A 20931-nucleotide genomic window follows, 5' to 3' on the forward strand; every position below is an offset into this window, starting at 1 on the left:
ACAGCTTCCTCGTTAGTATAGTGGACAGTATCTCCGCCTGTCACGCGGAAGACCGGGGTTCGATTCCCCGACGGGGAGAGAATATGTTTTTTCTGAACCTACGGCCGAAAAACCTGAAAAGCTTTTGGAGCAGCAAGGTGTGACGCGCTAAAGGCAATGCGTTGGCCGGGAATCGAACCCGGGTCAACTGCTTGGAAGGCAGCTATGCTCACCACTATACCACCAACGCCACAAACAAGCACACCATTGTTTTGCTGAAAGACACTCAGTGTAAATTTTCCCCTGGGAAAGATGACCAAACTCTGTCATTTCCACTGCGGGACACATGCACGCTTGGTGGAAAATTGTGGTTTCTGTAGTGTAGTGGTCATCACGTTCGCCTTACACGCGAAACCAGGCAGAAAACATGCCTTTAGTTCTTGTCTTTTGTCTGACACTATGGGCAAGCCTGTCATCACACCTCATTAGTAGATGGGAACAATCTATATTTTGTGTTAGGCCTTATTAAGACAATTGCGAGCACAGGAAGCAATCATGCCATCCCCGTGCTGTTGTTGTGCCTTCTGCGCTTGGCTTCGGATGTGGAAAAAAACAGAATAAAACAATTACACCTGGTGGACATTCATCCGTCATGCCTGAAGGGTTCCGCTTTCAACTGTGGGCAGGTTAGCTCAGTTGGTTAGAGCGTGGTGCTAATAACGCCAAGGTCGCGGGTTCGATCCCCGTACGGGCCAAAAGTTCTTCTCTTTGTTTTGCTATATCATGCTTTCAGACGGTCATCTGTCAAGCAGAGGCAAATGGTGAATCAGGTAAATAACGTACACTGAAGTTATACACTCAAACTAATAGTTTTTAAAGCTGTTCTCAGTGGCATTCACACAGTCAAAACCTTCGTTGGAGAATGCGGGCATCGATCCCGCTACCTCTCGCATGCTAAGCGAGCGCTCTACCATTTGAGCTAATTCCCCTTGAAGAAACAGGAGCTGTTAGCCTCTCATGACAACAGCATAACATTTAGAAGGCTGAAGCATGTTGATCAGAGGTGACTCACTTCAGCAGTACCACAGGGAGAACTATGCACAGTTTCAGGTTTCTGGGACTTCACATCACTGACAAGCTCACTCACCATGCATTCCCTAATGAAAAAGGCACAATAACACACACACCTTCTGTGAAGATTGAGAAGGGGCCAGTATTACCTGTTGCATGTTGCAGAGATTCAGCTGCACACAGCTTCCTCGTTAGTATAGTGGACAGTATCTCCGCCTGTCACGCGGAAGACCGGGGTTCGATTCCCCGACGGGGAGAGAATATGTTTTTTCTGAACCTACGGCCGAAAAACCTGAAAAGGTTTTGGAGCAGCAAGGTGCGACGTGCTAAATGCAATGCGTTGGCCGGGAATTGAACCCGGGTCAACTGCTTGGAAGGCAGCTATGCTCACCACTATACCACCAACGCCACAAACAAGCACACCATTGTTTTGCTGAAAGACCCTCAGTGCAAATTTTCCCCTGGGAAAGATGACCAAACTCTGTCATTTCCACTGCGGGACACATGCACGCTTGGTGGAAAATTGTGGTTTCTGTAGTGTAGTGGTCATCACGTTTGCCTTACACGCGAAAGGTCCCTGGTTCGAAACCAGGCAGAAACATGCCTTTAGTTCTTGTCTTTTGTCTGACACTATGGGCAAGCCTGTCATCACACCTCATTAGTAGATGGGAACAATCTATATTTTGTGTTAGGCCTTATTAAGACAATTGCGAGCACAGGAAGCAATCATGCCATCCCCGTGCTGTTGTTGTGCCTTCTGCGCTTGGCTTCGGATGTGGAAAAAAACAGAATAAAACAATTACACCTGGTGGACATTCATCCGTCATGCCTGAAGGGTTCCGCTTTCAACTGTGGGCCGGTTAGCTCAGTTGGTTAGAGCGTGGTGCTAATAACGCCAAGGTCGCGGGTTCGATCCCCGTACGGGCCAAAAATTCCTCTCTTTGTTTTGCTATATCATGCTTTCAGACGGTCATCTGTCAAGCAGAGGCAAATGGTGAATCAGGTAAATAACGTACACTGAAGTTATACACTCAAACTTATAGTTTTTAAAGCTGTTCTCAGTGGCATTCACACAGTCAAAACCTTCGTTGGAGAATGCGGGCATCGATCCCGCTACCTCTCGCATGCTAAGCGAGCGCTCTACCATTTGAGCTAATTCCCCTTGAAGAAACAGGAGCTGTTAGCCTCTCATGACAACAGCATAACATTTAGAAGGCTGAAGCATGTTGCTCAGAGGTGACTCACTTCAGCAGTAGCACAGGGAGAACTATGCACAGTTTCAGGTTTCTGGGACTTCACATCACTGACAAGCTCACTCACCATGCATTCCCTAATGAAAAATGCACAAGAACACACACACCTTCTGTGAAGATTGAGAAGGGCCCAGTATTACCTGTTGCATGTTGCAGAGATTCAGCTGCACACAGCTTCCTCGTTAGTATAGTGGACAGTATCTCCGCCTGTCACGCGGAAGACCGGGGTTCGATTCCCCGACGGGGAGAGAGTATGTTTTTTCTGAACCTACGGCCGAAAAACCTGAAAAGGTTTTGGAGCAGCAAGGTGCGACGTGCTAAATGCAATGCATTGGCCGGGAATCGAACCCGGGTCAACTGCTTGGAAGGCAGCTATGCTCACCACTATACCACCAACGCCACAAACAAGCACACCATTGTTTTGCTGAAAGACCCTCAGTGCAAATTTTCCCCTGGGAAAGATGACCAAACTCTGTCATTTCCACTGCGGGACACATGCACGCTTGGTGGAAAATTGTGGTTTCTGTAGTGTAGTGGTCATCACGTTCGCCTTACACGCGAAAGGTCCCTGGTTCGAAACCAGGCAGAAACATGCCTTTAGTTCTTGTCTTTTGTCTGACACTATGGGCAAGCCTGTCATCACACCTCATTAGTAGATGGGAACAATCTATATTTTGTGTTAGGCCTTATTAAGACAATTGCGAGCACAGGAAGCAATCATGCCATCCCCGTGCTGTTGTTGTGCCTTCTGCGCTTGCCTTCGGATGTGGAAAAAAACAGAATAAAACAATTACACCTGGTGGACATTCATCCGTCATGCCTGAAGGGTTCGCTATCAACTGTGGGCCGGTTAGCTCAGTTGGTTAGAGCGTGGTGCTAATAACGCCAAGGTCGCGGGTTCGATCCCCGTACGGGCCAAAAGTTCCTCTCTTTGTTTTGCTATATCATGCTTTCAGACGGTCATCTGTCAAGCAGAGGCAAATGGTGAATCAGGTAAATAACGTACACTGAAGTTATACACTCAAACTTATAGTTTTTAAAGCTGTTCTCAGTGGCATTCACACAGTCAAAACCTTCGTTGGAGAATGCGGGCATCGATCCCGCTACCTCTCGCATGCTAAGCGAGCGCTCTACCATTTGAGCTAATTCCCCTTGAAGAAACAGGAGCTGTTAGCCTCTCATGACAACAGCATAACATTTAGAAGGCTGAAGCATGTTGATCAGAGGTGACTCACTTCAGCAGTAGCACAGGGAGAACTATGCACAGTTTCAGGTTTCTGGGACTTCACATCACTGACAAGCTCACTCACCATGCATTCCCTAATGAAAAAGGCACAAGAACACACACACCTTCTGTGAAGATTGAGAAGGTGCCAGTATTACCTGTTGCATGTTGTAGAGATTCAGCTGCACACAGCTTCCTCGTTAGTATAGTGGACAGTATCTCCGCCTGTCACGCGGAAGACCGGGGTTCGATTCCCCGACGGGGAGAGAGTATGTTTTTTCTGAACCTACGGCCGAAAAACCTGAAAAGATTTTGGAGCAGCGAGGTGCGACGCGCTAAAGGCAATGCGTTGGCCGGGAATCGAACCCGGGTCAACTGCTTGGAAGGCAGCTATGCTCACCACTATACCACCAACGCCACAAACAAGCACACCATTGTTTTGCTGAAAGACCCTCAGTGTAAATTTTCCCCTGGGAAAGATGACCAAACTCTGTCATTTCCACTGCGGGACACATGCACGCTTGGTGGAAAATTGTGGTTTCTGTTGTGTAGTGGTCATCACGTTCGCCTTACATGCGAAAGGTCCCTGGTTCGAAACCAGGCAGAAACATGCCTTTAGTTCTTGTCTTTTGTCTGACACTATGGGCAAGCCTGTAATCACACCTCATTAGTAGATGGGAACAATCTATATTTTGTGTTAGGCCTTATTAAGACAATTGCGAGCACAGGAAGCAATCATGCCATCCCCGTGCTGTTGTTGTGCCTTCTGCGCTTGGCTTCGGATGTGGAAAAAAACAGAATAAAACAATTACACCTAGTGGACATTCATCCGTCATGCCTGAAGGGTTCTGCTTTCAACTGTGGGCCGGTTAGCTCAGTTGGTTAGAGTGTGGTGCTAATAACGCCAAGGTCGCGGGTTCGATCCCCGTACGGGCCAAAAATTCTTCTCTTTGTTTTGCTATATCATGCTTTCAGACGGTCATCTGTCAAGCAGAGGCAAATGGTGAATCAGGTAAATAACGTACACTGAAGTTATACACTCAAACTTATAGTTTTTAAAGCTGTTCTCAGTGGCATTCACACAGTCAAAACCTTCGTTGGAGAATGCGGGCATCGATTCCGCTACCTCTCGCATGCTAAGCGAGCGCTCTACCATTTGAGCTAATTCCCCTTGAAGAAACAGGAGCTGTTAGCCTCTCATGACAACAGCATAACATTTAGAAGGCTGAAGCATGTTGCTCAGAGGTGACTCACTTCAGCAGTAGCACAGGGAGAACTATGCACAGTTTCAGGTTTCTGGGACTTCACATCACTGACAAGCTCACTCACCATGCATTCCCTAATGAAAAATGCACAAGAACACACACACCTTCTGTGAAGATTGAGAAGGGCCCAGTATTACCTGTTGCATGTTGCAGAGATTCAGCTGCACACAGCTTCCTCGTTAGTATAGTGGACAGTATCTCCGCCTGTCACGCGGAAGACCGGGGTTCGATTCCCCGACGGGGAGAGAATATGTTTTTTCTGAACCTACGGCCGAAAAACCTGAAAAGGTTTTGGAGCAGCAAGGTGTGACGCGCTAAAGGCAATGCGTTGGCCGGGAATCGAACCCGGGTCAACTGCTTGGAAGGCAGCTATGCTCACCACTATACCACCAACGCCACAAACAAGCACACCATTGTTTTGCTGAAAGACACTCAGTGTAAATTTTCCCCTGGGAAAGATGACCAAACTCTGTCATTTCCACTGCGGGACACATGCACGCTTGGTGGAAAATTGTGGTTTCTGTAGTGTAGTGGTCATCACGTTCGCCTTACACGCGAAAGGTCCCTGGTTCGAAACCAGGCAGAAACATGCCTTTAGTTCTTGTCTTTTGTCTGACACTATGGGCAAGCCTGTCATCACACCTCATTAGTAGATGGGAACAATCTATATTTTGTGTTAGGCCTTATTAAGACAATTGCGAGCACAGGAAGCAATCATGCCATCCCCGTGCTGTTGTTGTGCCTTCTGCGCTTGGCTTCGGATGTGGAAAAAAACAGAATAAAAAAATTACACCTGGTGGACATTCATCCGTCATGCCTGAAGGGTTCTGCTTTCAACTGTGGGCCGGTTAGCTCAGTTGCTTAGAGCGTGGTGCTAATAACGCCAAGGTCGCGGGTTCGATCCCCGTACGGGCCAAAAATTCTTCTCTTTGTTTTGCTATATCATGCTTTCAGACGGTCATCTGTCAAGCAGAGGCAAATGGTGAATCAGGTAAATAACGTACACTGAAGTTATACACTCAAACTTATAGTTTTTAAAGCTGTTCTCAGTGGCATTCACACAGTCAAAACCTTCGTTGGAGAATGCGGGCATCGATCCCGCTACCTCTCGCATGCTAAGCGAGCGCTCTACCATTTGAGCTAATTCCCCTTGAAGAAACAGGAGCTGTTAGCCTCTCATGACAACAGCATAACATTTAGAAGGCTGAAGCATGTTGCTCAGAGGTGACTCACTTCAGCAGTAGCACAGGGAGAACTATGCACAGTTTCAGGTTTCTGGGACTTCACATCACTGACAAGCTCACTCACCATGCATTCCCTAATGAAAAATGCACAAGAACACACACACCTTCTGTGAAGATTGAGAAGGGCCCAGTATTACCTGTTGCATGTTGCAGAGATTCAGCTGCACACAGCTTCCTAGTTAGTATAGTGGACAGTATCTCCGCCTGTCACGCGGAAGACCGGGGTTCGATTCCCCGACGGGGAGAGAATATGTTTTTTCTGAACCTACGGCCAAAAAACCTGAAAAGGTTTTGGATCAGCAAGGTGCGACGCGCTAAAGGCAATGCGTTGGCCGGGAATCGAACCCGGGTCAACTGCTTGGAAGGCAGCTATGCTCACCACTATACCACCAACGCCACAAACAAGCACACCATTGTTTTGCTGAAAGACCCTCAGTGTAAATTTTCCCTTGGGAAAGATGACCACACTCTGTCATTTCCAGTGCGGGACACATGCACGCTTGGTGGAAAATTGTGGTTTCTGTAGTGTAGTGGTCATCACGTTCGCCTTACACGCGAAAGGTCCCTGGTTCGAAACCAGGCAGAAACATGCCTTTAGTTCTTGTCTTTTGTCTGACACTATGGGCAAGCCTGTCATCACACCTCATTAGTAGATGGGAACAATCTATATTTTGTGTTAGGCCTTATTAAGACAATTGCGAGCACAGGAAGCAATCATGCCATCCCCGTGCTGTTGTTGTGCCTTCTGCGCTTGGCTTCGGATGTGGAAAAAAACAGAATAAAACAATTACACCTGGTGGACATTCATCCGTCATGCCTGAAGGGTTCCGCTATCAACTGTGGGCCGGTTAGCTCAGTTGGTTAGAGCGTGGTGCTAATAACTTCAAGGTCGCGGGTTCGATCCCTGTACGGGCCAAAAGTTCTTCTCTTTGTTTTGCTATATCATGCTTTCAGACGGTCATCTGTCAAGCAGAGGCAAATGGTGAATCAGGTAAATAACGTACACTGAAGTTATACACTCAAACTTATAGTTTTTAAAGCTGTTCTCAGTGGCATTCACACAGTCAAAACCTTCGTTGGAGAATGCGGGCATCGATCCCGCTACCTCTCGCATGCTAAGCGAGCGCTCTACCATTTGAGCTAATTCCCCTTGAAGAAACAGGAGCTGTTAGCCTCTCATGACAACAGCATAACATTTAGAAGGCTGAAGCATGTTGATCAGAGGTGACTCACTTCAGCAGTAGCACAGGGAGAACTATGCACAGTTTCAGGTTTCTGGGACTTCACATCACTGACAAGCTCACTCACCATGCATTCCCTAATGAAAAAGGCACAAGAACACACACACCTTCTGTGAAGATTGAGAAGGGGCCAGTATTACTTGTTGCATGTTGCAGAGATTCAGCTGCACACAGCTTCCTCGTTAGTATAGTGGACAGTATCTCCGCCTGTCACGCGGAAGACCGGGGTTCGATTCCCCGACGGGGAGAGAATATGTTTTTTCTGAACCTACGGCCGAAAAACCTGAAAAGGTTTTGGAGCAGCAAGGTGTGACGCGCTAAAGGCAACGCGTTGGCCGGGAATCGAACCCGGGTCAACTGCTTGGAAGGCAGCTATGCTCACCACTATACCACCAACGCCACAAACAAGCACACCATTGTTTTGCTGAAAGACACTCAGTGTAAATTTTCCCCTGGGAAAGATGACCAAACTCTGTCATTTCCACTGCGGGACACATGCACGCTTGGTGGAAAATTGTGGTTTCTGTAGTGTAGTGGTCATCACGTTCGCCTTACACGCGAAAGGTCCCTGGTTCGAAACCAGGCAGAAACATGCCTTTAGTTCTTGTCTTTTGTCTGACACTATGGGCAAGCCTGTCATCACACCTCATTAGTAGATGGGAACAATCTATATTTTGTGTTAGGCCTTATTAAGACAATTGCGAGCACAGGAAGCAATCATGCCATCCCCGTGCTGTTGTTGTGCCTTCTGCGCTTGGCTTCGGATGTGGAAAAAAACAGAATAAAACAATTACACCTGGTGGACATTCATCCGTCATGCCTGAAGGGTTCCGCCAACAACTGTGGGCCGGTTAGCTCAGTTGGTTAGAGCGTGGTGCTAATAACGCCAAGGTCGCGGGTTCGATCCCCGTACGGGCCAAAAGTTCTTCTCTTTGTTTTGCTATATCATGCTTTCAGACGGTCATCTGTCAAGCAGAGGCAAATGGTGAATCAGGTAAATAACGTACACTGAAGTTATACACTCAAACTTATAGTTTTTAAGGCTGTTCTCAGTGGCATTCACACAGTCAAAACCTTCGTTGGAGAATGCGGGAATCGATCCCGCTACCTCTCGCATGCTAAGCGAGCGCTCTACCATTTGAGCTAATTCCCCTTGAAGAAACAGGAGCTGTTAGCCTCTCATGACAACAGCATAACATTTAGAAGGCTGAAGCATGTTGCTCAGAGGTGACTCACTTCAGCAGTAGCACAGGGAGAACTATGCACAGTTTCAGGTTTCTGGGACTTCACATCACTGACAAGCTCACTCACCATGCATTCCCTAATGAAAAATGCACAAGAACACACACACCTTCTGTGAAGATTGAGAAGGGCCCAGTATTACCTGTTGCATGTTGCAGAGATTCAGCTGCACACAGCTTCCTCGTTAGTATAGTGGACAGTATCTCCGCCTGTCACGCGGAAGACCGGGGTTCGATTCCCCGACGGGGAGAGAATATGTTTTTTCTGAACCTACGGCCGAAAAACCTGAAAAGGTTTTGGAGCAGCAAGGTGTGACGCGCTAAAGGCAATGCGTTGGCCGGGAATCGAACCCGGGTCAACTGCTTGGAAGGCAGCTATGCTCACCACTATACCACCAACGCCACAAACAAGCACACCATTGTTTTGCTGAAAGACACTCAGTGTAAATTTTCCCCTGGGAAAGATGACCAAACTCTGTCATTTCCACTGCGGGACACATGCACGCTTGGTGGAAAATTGTGGTTTCTGTAGTGTAGTGGTCATCACGTTCGCCTTACACGCGAAAGGTCCCTGGTTCGAAACCAGGCAGAAACATGCCTTTAGTTCTTGTCTTTTGTCTGACACTATGGGCAAGCCTGTCATCACACCTCATTAGTAGATGGGAACAATCTATATTTTGTGTTAGGCCTTATTAAGACAATTGCGAGCACAGGAAGCAATCATGCCATCCCCGTGCTGTTGTTGTGCCTTCTGCGCTTGGCTTCGGATGTGGAAAAAAACAGAATAAAAAAATTACACCTGGTGGACATTCATCCGTCATGCCTGAAGGGTTCTGCTTTCAACTGTGGGCCGGTTAGCTCAGTTGCTTAGAGCGTGGTGCTAATAACGCCAAGGTCGCGGGTTCGATCCCCGTACGGGCCAAAAATTCTTCTCTTTGTTTTGCTATATCATGCTTTCAGACGGTAATCTGTCAAGCAGAGGCAAATGGTGAATCAGGTAAATAACGTACACTGAAGTTATACACTCAAACTTATAGTTTTTAAAGCTGTTCTCAGTGGCATTCACACAGTCAAAACCTTCGTTGGAGAATGCGGGCATCGATCCCGCTACCTCTCGCATGCTAAGCGAGCGCTCTACCATTTGAGCTAATTCCCCTTGAAGAAACAGGAGCTGTTAGCCTCTCATGACAACAGCATAACATTTAGAAGGCTGAAGCATGTTGCTCAGAGGTGACTCACTTCAGCAGTAGCACAGGGAGAACTATGCACAGTTTCAGGTTTCTGGGACTTCACATCACTGACAAGCTCACTCACCATGCATTCCCTAATGAAAAATGCACAAGAACACACACACCTTCTGTGAAGATTGAGAAGGGCCCAGTATTACCTGTTGCATGTTGCAGAGATTCAGCTGCACACAGCTTCCTAGTTAGTATAGTGGACAGTATCTCCGCCTGTCACGCGGAAGACCGGGGTTCGATTCCCCGACGGGGAGAGAATATGTTTTTTCTGAACCTACGGCCAAAAAACCTGAAAAGGTTTTGGATCAGCAAGGTGCGACGCGCTAAAGGCAATGCGTTGGCCGGGAATCGAACCCGGGTCAACTGCTTGGAAGGCAGCTATGCTCACCACTATACCACCAACGCCACAAACAAGCACACCATTGTTTTGCTGAAAGACACTCAGTGTAAATTTTCCCCTGGGAAAGATGACCAAACTCTTTCATTTCCACTGCGGGACACATGCACGCTTGGTGGAAAATTGTGGTTTCTGTAGTGTAGTGGTCATCACGTTCGCCTTACACGCGAAAGGTCCCTGGTTCGAAACCAGGCAGAAACATGCCTTTAGTTCTTGTCTTTTTTCTGACACTATGGGCAAGCCTGTCATCACACCTCATTAGTAGATGGGAACAATCTATATTTTGTGTTAGGCCTTATTAAGACAATTGCGAGCACAGGAAGCAATCATGCCATCCCCGTGCTGTTGTTGTGCCTTCTGCGCTTGGCTTCGGATGTGGAAAAAAACAGAATAAAACAATTACACCAGGTGGACATTCATCCGTCATGCCTGAAGGGTTCCGCTTTCAACTGTGGGCCGGTTAGCTCAGTTGGTTAGAGCGCGGTGCTAATAACGCCAAGGTCGCGGGTTCGATCCCCGTACGGGCCAAAAGTTCTTCTCTTTGTTTTGCTATATCATGCTTTCAGACGGTCATCTGTCAAGCAGAGGCAAATGGTGAATCAGGTAAATAACGTACACTGAAGTTATACACTCAAACTTATAGTTTTTAAAGCTGTTCTCAGTGGCATTCACACAGTCAAAACCTTCGTTGGAGAATGCGGGCATCGATCCCGCTACCTCTCGCATGCTAAGCGAGCGCTCTACCATTTGAGCTAATTCCCCTAGAAGAAACAGGAGCTGTTAGCCTCTCATGACAACAGCATAACATTTAGAAGGCTGAAGCATGTTGCTCAGAGGTGACTCACTTCAGCAGTAGCACAGGGAGAACTATGCACAGTTTCAGGTTTCTGGGACTTCACATCACTGACAAGCTCACTCACCATGCATTCCCTAATGAAAAATGCACAAGAACACACACACCTTCTGTGAAGATTGAGAAGGGCCCAGTATTACCTGTTGCATGTTGCAGAGATTCAGCTGCACACAGCTTCCTCGTTAGTATAGTGGACAGTATCTCCGCCTGTCACGCGGAAGACCGGGGTTCGATTCCCCGACGGGGAGAGAATATGTTTTTTCTGAACCTACGGCCGAAAAACCTGAAAAGGTTTTGGAGCAGCAAGGTGTGACGCGCTAAAGGCAACGCGTTGGCCGGGAATCGAACCCGGGTCAACTGCTTGGAAGGCAGCTATGCTCACCACTATACCACCAACGCCACAAACAAGCACACCATTGTTTTGCTGAAAGACACTCAGTGTAAATTTTCCCCTGGGAAAGATGACCAAACTCTGTCATTTCCACTGCGGGACACATGCACGCTTGGTGGAAAATTGTGGTTTCTGTAGTGTAGTGGTCATCACGTTCGCCTTACACGCGAAACCAGGCAGAAAACATGCCTTTAGTTCTTGTCTTTTGTCTGACACTATGGGCAAGCCTGTCATCACACCTCATTAGTAGATGGGAACAATCTATATTTTGTGTTAGGCCTTATTAAGACAATTGCGAGCACAGGAAGCAATCATGCCATCCCCGTGCTGTTGTTGTGCCTTCTGCGCTTGGCTTCGGATGTGGAAAAAAACAGAATAAAACAATTACACCTGGTGGACATTCATCCGTCATGCCTGAAGGGTTCCGCTATCAACTGTGGGCCGGATAGCTAAGTTGGTTAGAGCGTGGTGCTAATAACTTCGAGGTCGCGGGTTCGATCCCTGTACGGGCCAAAAGTTCTTCTCTTTGTTTTGCCATATCATGCTTTCAGATGGTCATCTGTCAAGCAGAGGCAAATGGTGAATCAGGTAAATAACGTACACTGAAGTTATACACTCAAACTTATAGTTTTTAAAGCTGTTCTCAGTGGCATTCACACAGTCAAAACCTTCGTTGGAGAATGCGGGCATCGATCCCGCTACCTCTCGCATGCTAAGCGAGCGCTCTACCATTTGAGCTAATTCCCCTTGAAGAAACAGGAGCTGTTAGCCTCTCATGACAACAGCATAACATTTAGAAGGCTGAAGCATGTTGATCAGAGGTGACTCACTTCAGCAGTACCACAGGGAGAACTATGCACAGTTTCAGGTTTCTGGGACTTCACATCACTGACAAGCTCACTCACCATGCATTCCCTAATGAAAATGGCACAAGAACACACACACCTTCTGTGAAGATTGAGAAGGGGCCAGTATTACCTGTTGCATGTTGCAGAGATTCAGCTGCACACAGCTTCCTCGTTAGTATAGTGGACAGTATCTCCGCCTGTCACGCGGAAGACCGGGGTTCGATTCCCCGACGGGGAGAGAATATGTTTTTTCTGAACCTACGGCCGAAAAACCTGAAAAGATTTTGGAGCAGCAAGGTGTGACGCGCTAAAGGCAATGCGTTGGCCGGGAATCGAACCCGGGTCAACTGCTTGGAAGGCAGCTATGCTCACCACTATACCACCAACGCCACAAACAAGCACACCATTGTTTTGCTGAAAGACACTCAGTGTAAATTTTCCCCTGGGAAAGATGACCAAACTCTGTCATTTCCACTGCGGGACACATGCACGCTTGGTGGAAAATTGTGGTTTCTGTAGTGTAGTGGTCATCACGTTCGCCTTACACGCGAAAGGTCCCTGGTTCGAAACCAGGCAGAAACATGCCTTTAGTTCTTGTCTTTTGTCTGACACTATGGGCAAGCCTGTCATCACACCTCATTAGTAGATGGGAACAATCTATATTTTGTGTTAGGCCTTATTAAGACAATTGCGAGCACAGGAAGCAATCATGCCATCCCCGTGCTGTTGTTGTGCCTTCTGCGCTTGGCTTCGGATGTGGAAAAAAACAGAATAAAACAATTACACCTGGTGGACATTCATCCGTCATGCCTGAAGGGTTCTGCTTTCAACTGTGGGCCGGTTAGCTCAGTTGGTTAGAGCGTGGTGCTAATAACGCCAAGGTCGCGGGTTCAATCCCCGTACGGGCCAAAAATTCTTCCCTTTGTTTTGCTATATCATGCTTTCAGACGGTCATCTGTCAAGCAGAGGCAAATGGTGAATCAGGTAAATAACGTACACTGAAGTTATACACTCAAACTTATAGTTTTTAAAGCTGTTCTCAGTGGCATTCACACAGTCAAAACCTTCGTTGGAGAATGCGGGCATCGATCCCGCTACCTCTCGCATGCTAAGCGAGCGCTCTACCATTTGAGCTAATTCCCCTTGAAGACACAGGAGCTGTTAGCCTCTCATGACAACAGCATAACATTTAGAAGGCTGAAGCATGTTGCTCAGAGGTGACTCACTTCAGCAGTAGCACAGGGAGAACTATGCACAGTTTCAGGTTTCTGGGACTTCACATCACTGACAAGCTCACTCACCATGCATTCCCTAATGAAAAATGCACAAGAACACACACACCTTCTGTGAAGGTTGAGAAGGGCCCAGTATTACCTGTTGCATGTTGCAGAGATTCAGCTGCACACAGCTTCCTCGTTAGTATAGTGGACAGTATCTCCGCCTGTCACGCGGAAGACCGGGGTTCGATTCCCCGACGGGGAGAGAATATGTTTTTTCTGAACCTACGGCCGAAAAACCTGAAAAGGTTTTGGATCAGCAAGGTGCGACGCGCTAAAGGCAATGCGTTGGCCGGGAATCGAACCCGGGTCAACTGCTTGGAAGGCAGCTATGCTCACCACTATACCACCAACGCCACAAACAAGCACACCATTGTTTTGCTGAAAGACCCTCAGTGTAAATTTTCCCTTGGGAAAGATGACCAAACTCTGTCATTTCCACTGCGGGACACATGCACGCTTGGTGGAAAATTGTGGTTTCTGTAGTGTAGTGGTCATCACGTTCGCCTTACACGCGAAAGGTCCCTGGTTCGAAACCAGGCAGAAACATGCCTTTAGTTCTTGTCTTTTGTCTGACACTATGGGCAAGCCTGTCATCACACCTCATTAGTAGATGGGAACAATCTATATTTTGTGTTAGGCCTTATTAAGACAATTGCGAGCACAGGAAGCAATCATGCCATCCCCGTGCTGTTGTTGTGCCTTCTGCGCTTGGCTTCGGATGTGGAAAAAAACAGAATAAAACAATTACACCTGGTGGAAATTCATCCGTCATGCCTGAAGGGTTCCGCTATCAACTGTGGGCCGGTTAGCTCAGTTGGTTAGAGCGTGGTGCTAATAACTTCAAGGTCGCGGGTTCGATCCCTGTACGGGCCAAAAGTTCTTCTCTTTGTTTTGCCATATCATGCTTTCAGATGGTCATCTGTCAAGCAGAGGCAAATGGTGAATCAGGTAAATAATGTACACTGAAGTTATACACTCAAACTTATAGTTTTTAAAGCTGTTCTCAGTGGCATTCACACAGTCAAAACCTTCGTTGGAGAATGCGGGAATCGATCCCGCTACCTCTCGCATGCTAAGCGAGCGCTCTACCATTTGAGCTAATTCCCCTTGAAGAAACAGGAGCTGTTAGCCTCTCATGACAACAGCATAACATTTAGAAGGCTGAAGCATGTTGATCAGAGGTGACTCACTTCAGCAGTACCACAGGGAGAACTATGCACAGTTTCAGGTTTCTGGGACTTCACATCACTGACAAGCTCACTCACCATGCATTCCCTAATGAAAAAGGCACAAGAACACACACACCTTCTGTGAAGATTGAGAAGGGGCCAGTATTACCTGTTGCATGTTGCAGAGATTCAGCTGCACACAGCTTCCTCGTTAGTATAGTGGACAGTATCTCCGCCTGTCACGCGGAAGACCGGGGTTCGATTCCCCGACGGGGAGAGAATATGTTTTTTCTGAACCTACGGCCGAAAAACCTGAAAAGCTTTTGGAGCAGCAAGGTGTGACGCGCTAAAGGCAATGCGTTGGCCGGGAATCGAACCCGGGTCAACTGCTTGGAAGGCAGCTATGCTCACCACTATACCACCAACGCCACAAACAAGCACACCATTGTTTTGCTGAAAGACACTCAGTGTAAATTTTCCCCTGGGAAAGATGACCAAACTCTGTCATTTCCACTGCGGGACACATGCACGCTTGGTGGAAAATTGTGGTTTCTGTAGTGTAGTGGTCATCACGTTCGCCTTACACGCGAAACCAGGCAGAAAACATGCCTTTAGTTCTTGTCTTTTGTCTGACACTATGGGCAAGCCTGTCATCACACCTCATTAGTAGATGGGAACAATCTATATTTTGTGTTAGGCCTTATTAAGACAATTGCGAGCACAGGAAGCAATCATGCCATCCCCGTGCTGTTGTTGTGCCTTCTGCACTTGCCTTCGGATGTGGAAAAAAACAGAATAAAACAATTACACCTGGTGGACATTCATCCGTCATGCCTGAAGGGTTCCGCTATCAACTGTGGGCCGGGTAGCTCAGTTGGTTAGAGCGTGGTGCTAATAACGCCAAGGTCGCGGGTTCGATCCCCGTACGGGCCAAAAGTTCTTCTCTTTGTTTTGCTATATCATGCTTTCAGACGGTCATCTGTCAAGCAGAGGCAAATGGTGAATCAGGTAAATAACGTACACTGAAGTTATACACTCAAACTAATAGTTTTTAAAGCTGTTCTCAGTGGCATTCACACAGTCAAAACCTTCGTTGGAGAATGCGGGCATCGATCCCGCTACCTCTCGCATGCTAAGCGAGCGCTCTACCATTTGAGCTAATTCCCCTTGAAGAAACAGGAGCTGTTAGCCTCTCATGACAACAGCAGAACATTTAGAAGGCTGAAGCATGTTGATCAGAGGTGACTCACTTCAGCAGTAGCACAGGGAGAACTATGCACAGTTTCAGGTTTCTGGGACTTCACATCACTGACAAGCTCACTCACCATGCATTCCCTAATGAAAAAGGCACAAGAACACACACACCTTCTGTGAAGATTGAGAAGGGGCCAGTATTACCTGTTGCATGTTGAAGAGATTCAGCTGCACACAGCTTCCTCGTTAGTATAGTGGACAGTATCTTCGCCTGTCACGCGGAAGACCGGGGTTCGATTCCCCGACGGGGAGAGAATATGTTTTTTTCTGAACCTACGGCCGAAAAACCTGAAATGGATTTGGATCAGCAAGGTGCGACGCGCTAAAGGCAATGCGTTGGCCGGGAATCGAACCCGGGTCAACTGCTTGGAAGGCAGCTATGCTCACCACTATACCACCAACGCCACAAACAAGCACACCATTGTTTTGCTGAAAGACCCTCAGTGTAAATTTTCCCCTGGGAAAGATGACCAAACTCTGTCATTTCCACTGCGGGACACATGCACGCTTGGTGGAAAATTGTGGTTTCTGTAGTGTAGTGGTCATCACGTTCGCCTTACACGCGAAAGGTCCCTGGTTCGAAACCAGGCAGAAACATGCCTTTAGTTCTTGTCTTTTGTCTGACACTATGGGCAAGCCTGTCATCACACCTCATTAGTAGATGGGAACAATCTATATTTTGTGTTAGGCCTTATTAAGACAATTGCGAGCACAGGAAGCAATCATGCCATCCCCGTGCTGTTGTTGTGCCTTCTGCACTTGCCTTCGGATGTGGAAAAAAACAGAATAAAACAATTACACCTGGTGGACATTCATCCGTCATGCCTGAAGGGTTCCGCTATCAACTGTGGGCCGGTTAGCTCAGTTGGTTAGAGCGTGGTGCTAATAACGCCAAGGTCGCGGGTTCGATCCCCATACGGGCCAAAAGTTCTTCTCTTTGTTTTGCTATATCATGCTTTCAGACGGTCATCTGTCAAGCAGAGGCAAATGGTGAATCAGGTAAATAACGTACACTGAAGTTATACACTCAAACTAATAGTTTTTAAAGCTGTTCTCAGTGGCATTCACACAGTCAAAACCTTCGTTGGAGAATGCGGGCATCGATCCCGCTACCTCTCGCATGCTAAGCGAGCGCTCTACCATTTGAGCTAATTCCCCTTGAAGAAACAGGAGCTGTTAGCCTCTCATGACAACAGCATAACATTTAGAAGGCTGAAGCATGTTGATCAGAGGTGACTCACTTCAGCAGTAGCACAGGGAGAACTATGCACAGTTTCAGGTTTCTGGGACTTCACATCACTGACAAGCTCACTCACCATGCATTCCCTAATGAAAAAGGCACAAGAACACACACACCTTCTGTGAAGATTGAGAAGGGGCCAGTATTACCTGTTGCATGTTGCAGAGATTCAGCTGCACACAGCTTCCTCGTTAGTATAGTGGACAGTATCTCCGCCTGTCACGCGGAAGACCGGGGTTCGATTCCCCGACGGGGAGAGAATATGTCTTTTCTGAACCTACGGCCGAAAAACCTGAAAAGGTTTTGGATCAGCAAGGTGCGACGCGCTAAAGGCATTGCGTTGGCCGGGAATCGAACCCGGGTCAACTGCTTGGAAGGCAGCTATGCTCACCACTATACCACCAACGCCACATACAAGCACACCATTGTTTTGCTGAAAGACCCTCAGTGTAAATTTTCCCCTTGGAAAGATGACCAAACTCTGTCATTTCCACTGCGGGACACATGCACGCTTGGTGGAAAATTGTGGTTTCTGTAGTGTAGTGGTCATCACGTTCGCCTTACACGCGAAAGGTCCCTGGTTCGAAACCAGGCAGAAACATGCCTTTAGTTCTTGTCTTTTGTCTGACACTATGGGCAAGCCTGTCATCACACCTCATTAGTAGATGGGAACAATCTATATTTTGTGTTAGGCCTTATTAAGACAATTGCGAGCACAGGAAGCAATCATGCCATCCCCGTGCTGTTGTTGTGCCTTCTGCGCTTGGCTTCGGATGTGGAAAAAAACAGAATAAAACAATTACACCTGGTGGACATTCATCCGTCATGCCTGAAGGGTTCCGCTATCAACTGTGGGCTGGTTAGCTCAGTTGGTTAGAGCGTGGTGCTAATAACGCCAAGGTCGCGGGTTCGATCCCCGTACGGGCCAAAAGTTCTTCTCTTTGTTTTGCTATATCATGCTTTCAGACGGTCATCTGTCAAGCAGAAGCAAATGGTGAATCAGGTAAATAACGTACACTGAAGTTATACACTCAAACTAATAGTTTTTAAAGCTGTTCTCAGTGGCATTCACACAGTCAAAACCTTCGTTGGAGAATGCGGGCATCGATCCCGCTACCTCTCGCATGCTAAGCGAGCGCTCTACCATTTGAGCTAATTATCCTTGAAGAAACAGGAGCTGTTAGCCTCTCATGACAACAGCAGAACATTTAGAAGGCTGAAGCATGTTGATCAGAGGTGACTCACTTCAGCAGTAGCACAGGGAGAACTATGCACAGTTTCAGGTTTCTGGGACTTCACATCACTGACAAGCTCACTCACCATGCATTCCCTAATGAAAAAGGCACAAGAACACACACACCTTCTGTGAAGATTGAGAAGGGGCCAGTATTACCTGTTGCATGTTGCAGAGATTCAGCTGCACACAGCTTCCTCGTTAGTATAGTGGACAGTATCTCCGCCTGTCACGCGGAAGACCGGGGTTCGATTCCCCGACGGGGAGAGAATATGTTTTTTTCTGAACCTACGGCCGAAAAACCTGAAATGGATTTGGATCAGCAAGGTGCGACGCGCTAAAGGCAATGCGTTGGCCGGGAATCGAACCCGGGTCAACTGCTTGGAAGGCAGCTATGCTCACCACTATACCACCAACGCCACAAACAAGCACACCATTGTTTTGCTGAAAGACCCTCAGTGTAAATTTTCCCCTGGGAAAGATGACCAAACTCTGTCATTTCCACTGCGGGACACATGCACGCTTGGTGGAAAATTGTGGTTTCTGTAGTGTAGTGGTCATCACGTTCGCCTTACACGCGAAAGGTCCCTGGTTCGAAACCAGGCAGAAACATGCCTTTAGTTCTTGTCTTTTGTCTGACACTATGGGCAAGCCTGTCATCACACCTCATTAGTAGATGGGAACAATCTATATTTTGTGTTAGGCCTTATTAAGACAATTGCGAGCACAGGAAGCAATCATGCCATCCCCGTGCTGTTGTTGTGCCTTCTGCACTTGCCTTCGGATGTGGAAAAAAACAGAATAAAACAATTACACCTGGTGGACATTCATCCGTCATGCCTGAAGGGTTCCGCTATCAACTGTGGGCCGGTTAGCTCAGTTGGTTAGCGCGTGGTGCTAATAACGCCAAGGTCGCGGGTTCGATCCCTGTACGGGCCAAAAGTTCTTCTCTTTGTTTTGCTATATCATGCTTTCAGACGGTCATCTGTCAAGCAGAGGCAAATGGTGAATCAGGTAAATAACGTACACTGAAGTTATACACTCAAACTAATAGTTTTTAAAGCTGTTCTCAGTGGCATTCACACAGTCAAAACCTTCGTTGGAGAATGCGGGCATCGATCCCGCTACCTCTCGCATGCTAAGCGAGCGCTCTACCATTTGAGCTAATTCCCCTTGAAGAAACAGGAGCTGTTAGCCTCTCATGACAACAGCAGAACATTTAGAAGGCTGAAGCATGTTGATCAGAGGTGACTCACTTCAGCAGTAGCACAGGGAGAACTATGCACAGTTTCAGGTTTCTGGGACTTCACATCACTGACAAGCTCACTCACCATGCATTCCCTAATGAAAAAGGCACAAGAACACACACACCTTCTGTGAAGATTGAGAAGGGGCCAGTATTACCTGTTGCATGTTGCAGAGATTCAGCTGCACACAGCTTCCTCGTTAGTATAGTGGACAGTATCTCCGCCTGTCACGCGGAAGACCGGGGTTCGATTCCCCGACGGGGAGAGAATATGTTTTTTCTGAACCTACGGCCGAAAAACCTGAAATGGATTTGGATCAGCAAGGTGCGACGCGCTAAAGGCATTGCGTTGGCCGGGAATCGAACCCGGGTCAACTGCTTGGAAGGCAGCTATGCTCACCACTATACCACCAACACCACAAACAAGCACACCATTGTTTTGCTGAAAGACCCTCAGTGTAAATTTTCCCCTGGGAAAGATGACCAAACTCTGTCATTTCCACTGCGGGACACATGCACGCTTGGTGGAAAATTGTGGTTTCTGTAGTGTAGTGGTCATCACGTTTGCCTTACACGCGAAAGGTCCCTGGTTCGAAACCAGGCAGAAACATGCCTTTAGTTCTTGTCTTTTGTCTGACACTATGGGCAAGCCTGTCATCACACCTCATTAGTAGATGGGAACAATCTATATTTTGTGTTAGGCCTTATTAAGACAATTGCGAGCACAGGAAGCAATCATGCCATCCCCGTGCTGTTGTTGTGCCTTCTGCACTTGCCTTCGGATGTGGAAAAAAACAGAATAAAACAATTACACCTGGTGGACATTCATCCGTCATGCCTGAAGGGTTCCGCTATCAACTGTGGGCCGGTTACCTCATTTGGTTAGAGCGTGGTGCTAATAACGCCAAGGTCGCGGGTTCGATCCCCATACGGGCCAAAAGTTCTTCTCTTTGTTTTGCTATATCATGCTTTCAGACGGTCATCTGTCAAGCAGAGGCAAATGGTGAATCAGGTAAATAACGTACACTGAAGTTATACACTCAAACTAATAGTTTTTAAAGCTGTTCTCAGTGGCATTCACACAGTCAAAACCTTCGTTGGAGAATGCGGGCATCGATCCCGCTACCTCTCGCATGCTAAGCGAGCGCTCTACCATTTGAGCTAATTCCCCTTGAAGAAACAGGAGCTGTTAGCCTCTCATGACAACAGCATAACATTTAGAAGGCTGAAGCATGTTGATCAGAGGTGACTCACTTCAG

General features: G+C 47.4%; 30 non-coding genes across 30 annotated transcripts; 28 read left to right on the forward strand and 2 right to left on the reverse strand.

Annotated features, from left to right (window-relative positions):
* Window positions 1-6: 6 nt before the first annotated feature.
* trnad-guc (transfer RNA aspartic acid (anticodon GUC)) lies at window positions 7-78 on the forward strand. The gene has a single exon. It is a non-coding gene; the product is annotated as a tRNA-Asp (tRNA).
* Window positions 79-1235: 1157 nt separating this feature from the next.
* trnad-guc (transfer RNA aspartic acid (anticodon GUC)) lies at window positions 1236-1307 on the forward strand. The gene has a single exon. It is a non-coding gene; the product is annotated as a tRNA-Asp (tRNA).
* Window positions 1308-1904: 597 nt separating this feature from the next.
* On the forward strand, window positions 1905-1978 carry trnai-aau (transfer RNA isoleucine (anticodon AAU)). The gene has a single exon. It is a non-coding gene; the product is annotated as a tRNA-Ile (tRNA).
* A 501-nt stretch (window positions 1979-2479) lies between these two features.
* trnad-guc (transfer RNA aspartic acid (anticodon GUC)) lies at window positions 2480-2551 on the forward strand. The gene has a single exon. It is a non-coding gene; the product is annotated as a tRNA-Asp (tRNA).
* Window positions 2552-2822: 271 nt separating this feature from the next.
* On the forward strand, window positions 2823-2895 carry trnav-uac (transfer RNA valine (anticodon UAC)). The gene has a single exon. It is a non-coding gene; the product is annotated as a tRNA-Val (tRNA).
* Window positions 2896-3147: 252 nt separating this feature from the next.
* Window positions 3148-3221, forward strand: trnai-aau (transfer RNA isoleucine (anticodon AAU)). Its single transcript has one exon. It is a non-coding gene; the product is annotated as a tRNA-Ile (tRNA).
* A 501-nt stretch (window positions 3222-3722) lies between these two features.
* trnad-guc (transfer RNA aspartic acid (anticodon GUC)) lies at window positions 3723-3794 on the forward strand. Its single transcript has one exon. It is a non-coding gene; the product is annotated as a tRNA-Asp (tRNA).
* A 1172-nt stretch (window positions 3795-4966) lies between these two features.
* On the forward strand, window positions 4967-5038 carry trnad-guc (transfer RNA aspartic acid (anticodon GUC)). The gene has a single exon. It is a non-coding gene; the product is annotated as a tRNA-Asp (tRNA).
* A 271-nt stretch (window positions 5039-5309) lies between these two features.
* Window positions 5310-5382, forward strand: trnav-uac (transfer RNA valine (anticodon UAC)). The gene has a single exon. It is a non-coding gene; the product is annotated as a tRNA-Val (tRNA).
* Window positions 5383-6553: 1171 nt separating this feature from the next.
* Window positions 6554-6626, forward strand: trnav-uac (transfer RNA valine (anticodon UAC)). Its single transcript has one exon. It is a non-coding gene; the product is annotated as a tRNA-Val (tRNA).
* An 828-nt stretch (window positions 6627-7454) lies between these two features.
* trnad-guc (transfer RNA aspartic acid (anticodon GUC)) lies at window positions 7455-7526 on the forward strand. The gene has a single exon. It is a non-coding gene; the product is annotated as a tRNA-Asp (tRNA).
* A 271-nt stretch (window positions 7527-7797) lies between these two features.
* On the forward strand, window positions 7798-7870 carry trnav-uac (transfer RNA valine (anticodon UAC)). The gene has a single exon. It is a non-coding gene; the product is annotated as a tRNA-Val (tRNA).
* Window positions 7871-8123: 253 nt separating this feature from the next.
* On the forward strand, window positions 8124-8197 carry trnai-aau (transfer RNA isoleucine (anticodon AAU)). The gene has a single exon. It is a non-coding gene; the product is annotated as a tRNA-Ile (tRNA).
* Window positions 8198-8358: 161 nt separating this feature from the next.
* On the reverse strand, window positions 8359-8431 carry trnaa-agc (transfer RNA alanine (anticodon AGC)). The gene has a single exon. It is a non-coding gene; the product is annotated as a tRNA-Ala (tRNA).
* Window positions 8432-8698: 267 nt separating this feature from the next.
* On the forward strand, window positions 8699-8770 carry trnad-guc (transfer RNA aspartic acid (anticodon GUC)). Its single transcript has one exon. It is a non-coding gene; the product is annotated as a tRNA-Asp (tRNA).
* A 271-nt stretch (window positions 8771-9041) lies between these two features.
* Window positions 9042-9114, forward strand: trnav-uac (transfer RNA valine (anticodon UAC)). The gene has a single exon. It is a non-coding gene; the product is annotated as a tRNA-Val (tRNA).
* Window positions 9115-10285: 1171 nt separating this feature from the next.
* trnav-uac (transfer RNA valine (anticodon UAC)) lies at window positions 10286-10358 on the forward strand. The gene has a single exon. It is a non-coding gene; the product is annotated as a tRNA-Val (tRNA).
* An 828-nt stretch (window positions 10359-11186) lies between these two features.
* Window positions 11187-11258, forward strand: trnad-guc (transfer RNA aspartic acid (anticodon GUC)). The gene has a single exon. It is a non-coding gene; the product is annotated as a tRNA-Asp (tRNA).
* A 1157-nt stretch (window positions 11259-12415) lies between these two features.
* Window positions 12416-12487, forward strand: trnad-guc (transfer RNA aspartic acid (anticodon GUC)). The gene has a single exon. It is a non-coding gene; the product is annotated as a tRNA-Asp (tRNA).
* A 271-nt stretch (window positions 12488-12758) lies between these two features.
* trnav-uac (transfer RNA valine (anticodon UAC)) lies at window positions 12759-12831 on the forward strand. Its single transcript has one exon. It is a non-coding gene; the product is annotated as a tRNA-Val (tRNA).
* Window positions 12832-13659: 828 nt separating this feature from the next.
* trnad-guc (transfer RNA aspartic acid (anticodon GUC)) lies at window positions 13660-13731 on the forward strand. The gene has a single exon. It is a non-coding gene; the product is annotated as a tRNA-Asp (tRNA).
* A 271-nt stretch (window positions 13732-14002) lies between these two features.
* trnav-uac (transfer RNA valine (anticodon UAC)) lies at window positions 14003-14075 on the forward strand. Its single transcript has one exon. It is a non-coding gene; the product is annotated as a tRNA-Val (tRNA).
* Window positions 14076-14563: 488 nt separating this feature from the next.
* trnaa-agc (transfer RNA alanine (anticodon AGC)) lies at window positions 14564-14636 on the reverse strand. The gene has a single exon. It is a non-coding gene; the product is annotated as a tRNA-Ala (tRNA).
* A 267-nt stretch (window positions 14637-14903) lies between these two features.
* On the forward strand, window positions 14904-14975 carry trnad-guc (transfer RNA aspartic acid (anticodon GUC)). Its single transcript has one exon. It is a non-coding gene; the product is annotated as a tRNA-Asp (tRNA).
* A 1501-nt stretch (window positions 14976-16476) lies between these two features.
* On the forward strand, window positions 16477-16549 carry trnav-uac (transfer RNA valine (anticodon UAC)). The gene has a single exon. It is a non-coding gene; the product is annotated as a tRNA-Val (tRNA).
* Window positions 16550-17377: 828 nt separating this feature from the next.
* On the forward strand, window positions 17378-17449 carry trnad-guc (transfer RNA aspartic acid (anticodon GUC)). Its single transcript has one exon. It is a non-coding gene; the product is annotated as a tRNA-Asp (tRNA).
* Window positions 17450-17720: 271 nt separating this feature from the next.
* trnav-uac (transfer RNA valine (anticodon UAC)) lies at window positions 17721-17793 on the forward strand. Its single transcript has one exon. It is a non-coding gene; the product is annotated as a tRNA-Val (tRNA).
* An 828-nt stretch (window positions 17794-18621) lies between these two features.
* Window positions 18622-18693, forward strand: trnad-guc (transfer RNA aspartic acid (anticodon GUC)). Its single transcript has one exon. It is a non-coding gene; the product is annotated as a tRNA-Asp (tRNA).
* A 272-nt stretch (window positions 18694-18965) lies between these two features.
* On the forward strand, window positions 18966-19038 carry trnav-uac (transfer RNA valine (anticodon UAC)). Its single transcript has one exon. It is a non-coding gene; the product is annotated as a tRNA-Val (tRNA).
* Window positions 19039-19866: 828 nt separating this feature from the next.
* Window positions 19867-19938, forward strand: trnad-guc (transfer RNA aspartic acid (anticodon GUC)). The gene has a single exon. It is a non-coding gene; the product is annotated as a tRNA-Asp (tRNA).
* Window positions 19939-20931: the final 993 nt, after the last annotated feature.

Source organism: Astyanax mexicanus, unplaced genomic scaffold (assembly GCF_023375975.1).
Source record: "Astyanax mexicanus isolate ESR-SI-001 unplaced genomic scaffold, AstMex3_surface scaffold_34, whole genome shotgun sequence".
Lineage (NCBI taxonomy): Eukaryota > Metazoa > Chordata > Actinopteri > Characiformes > Acestrorhamphidae > Astyanax > Astyanax mexicanus.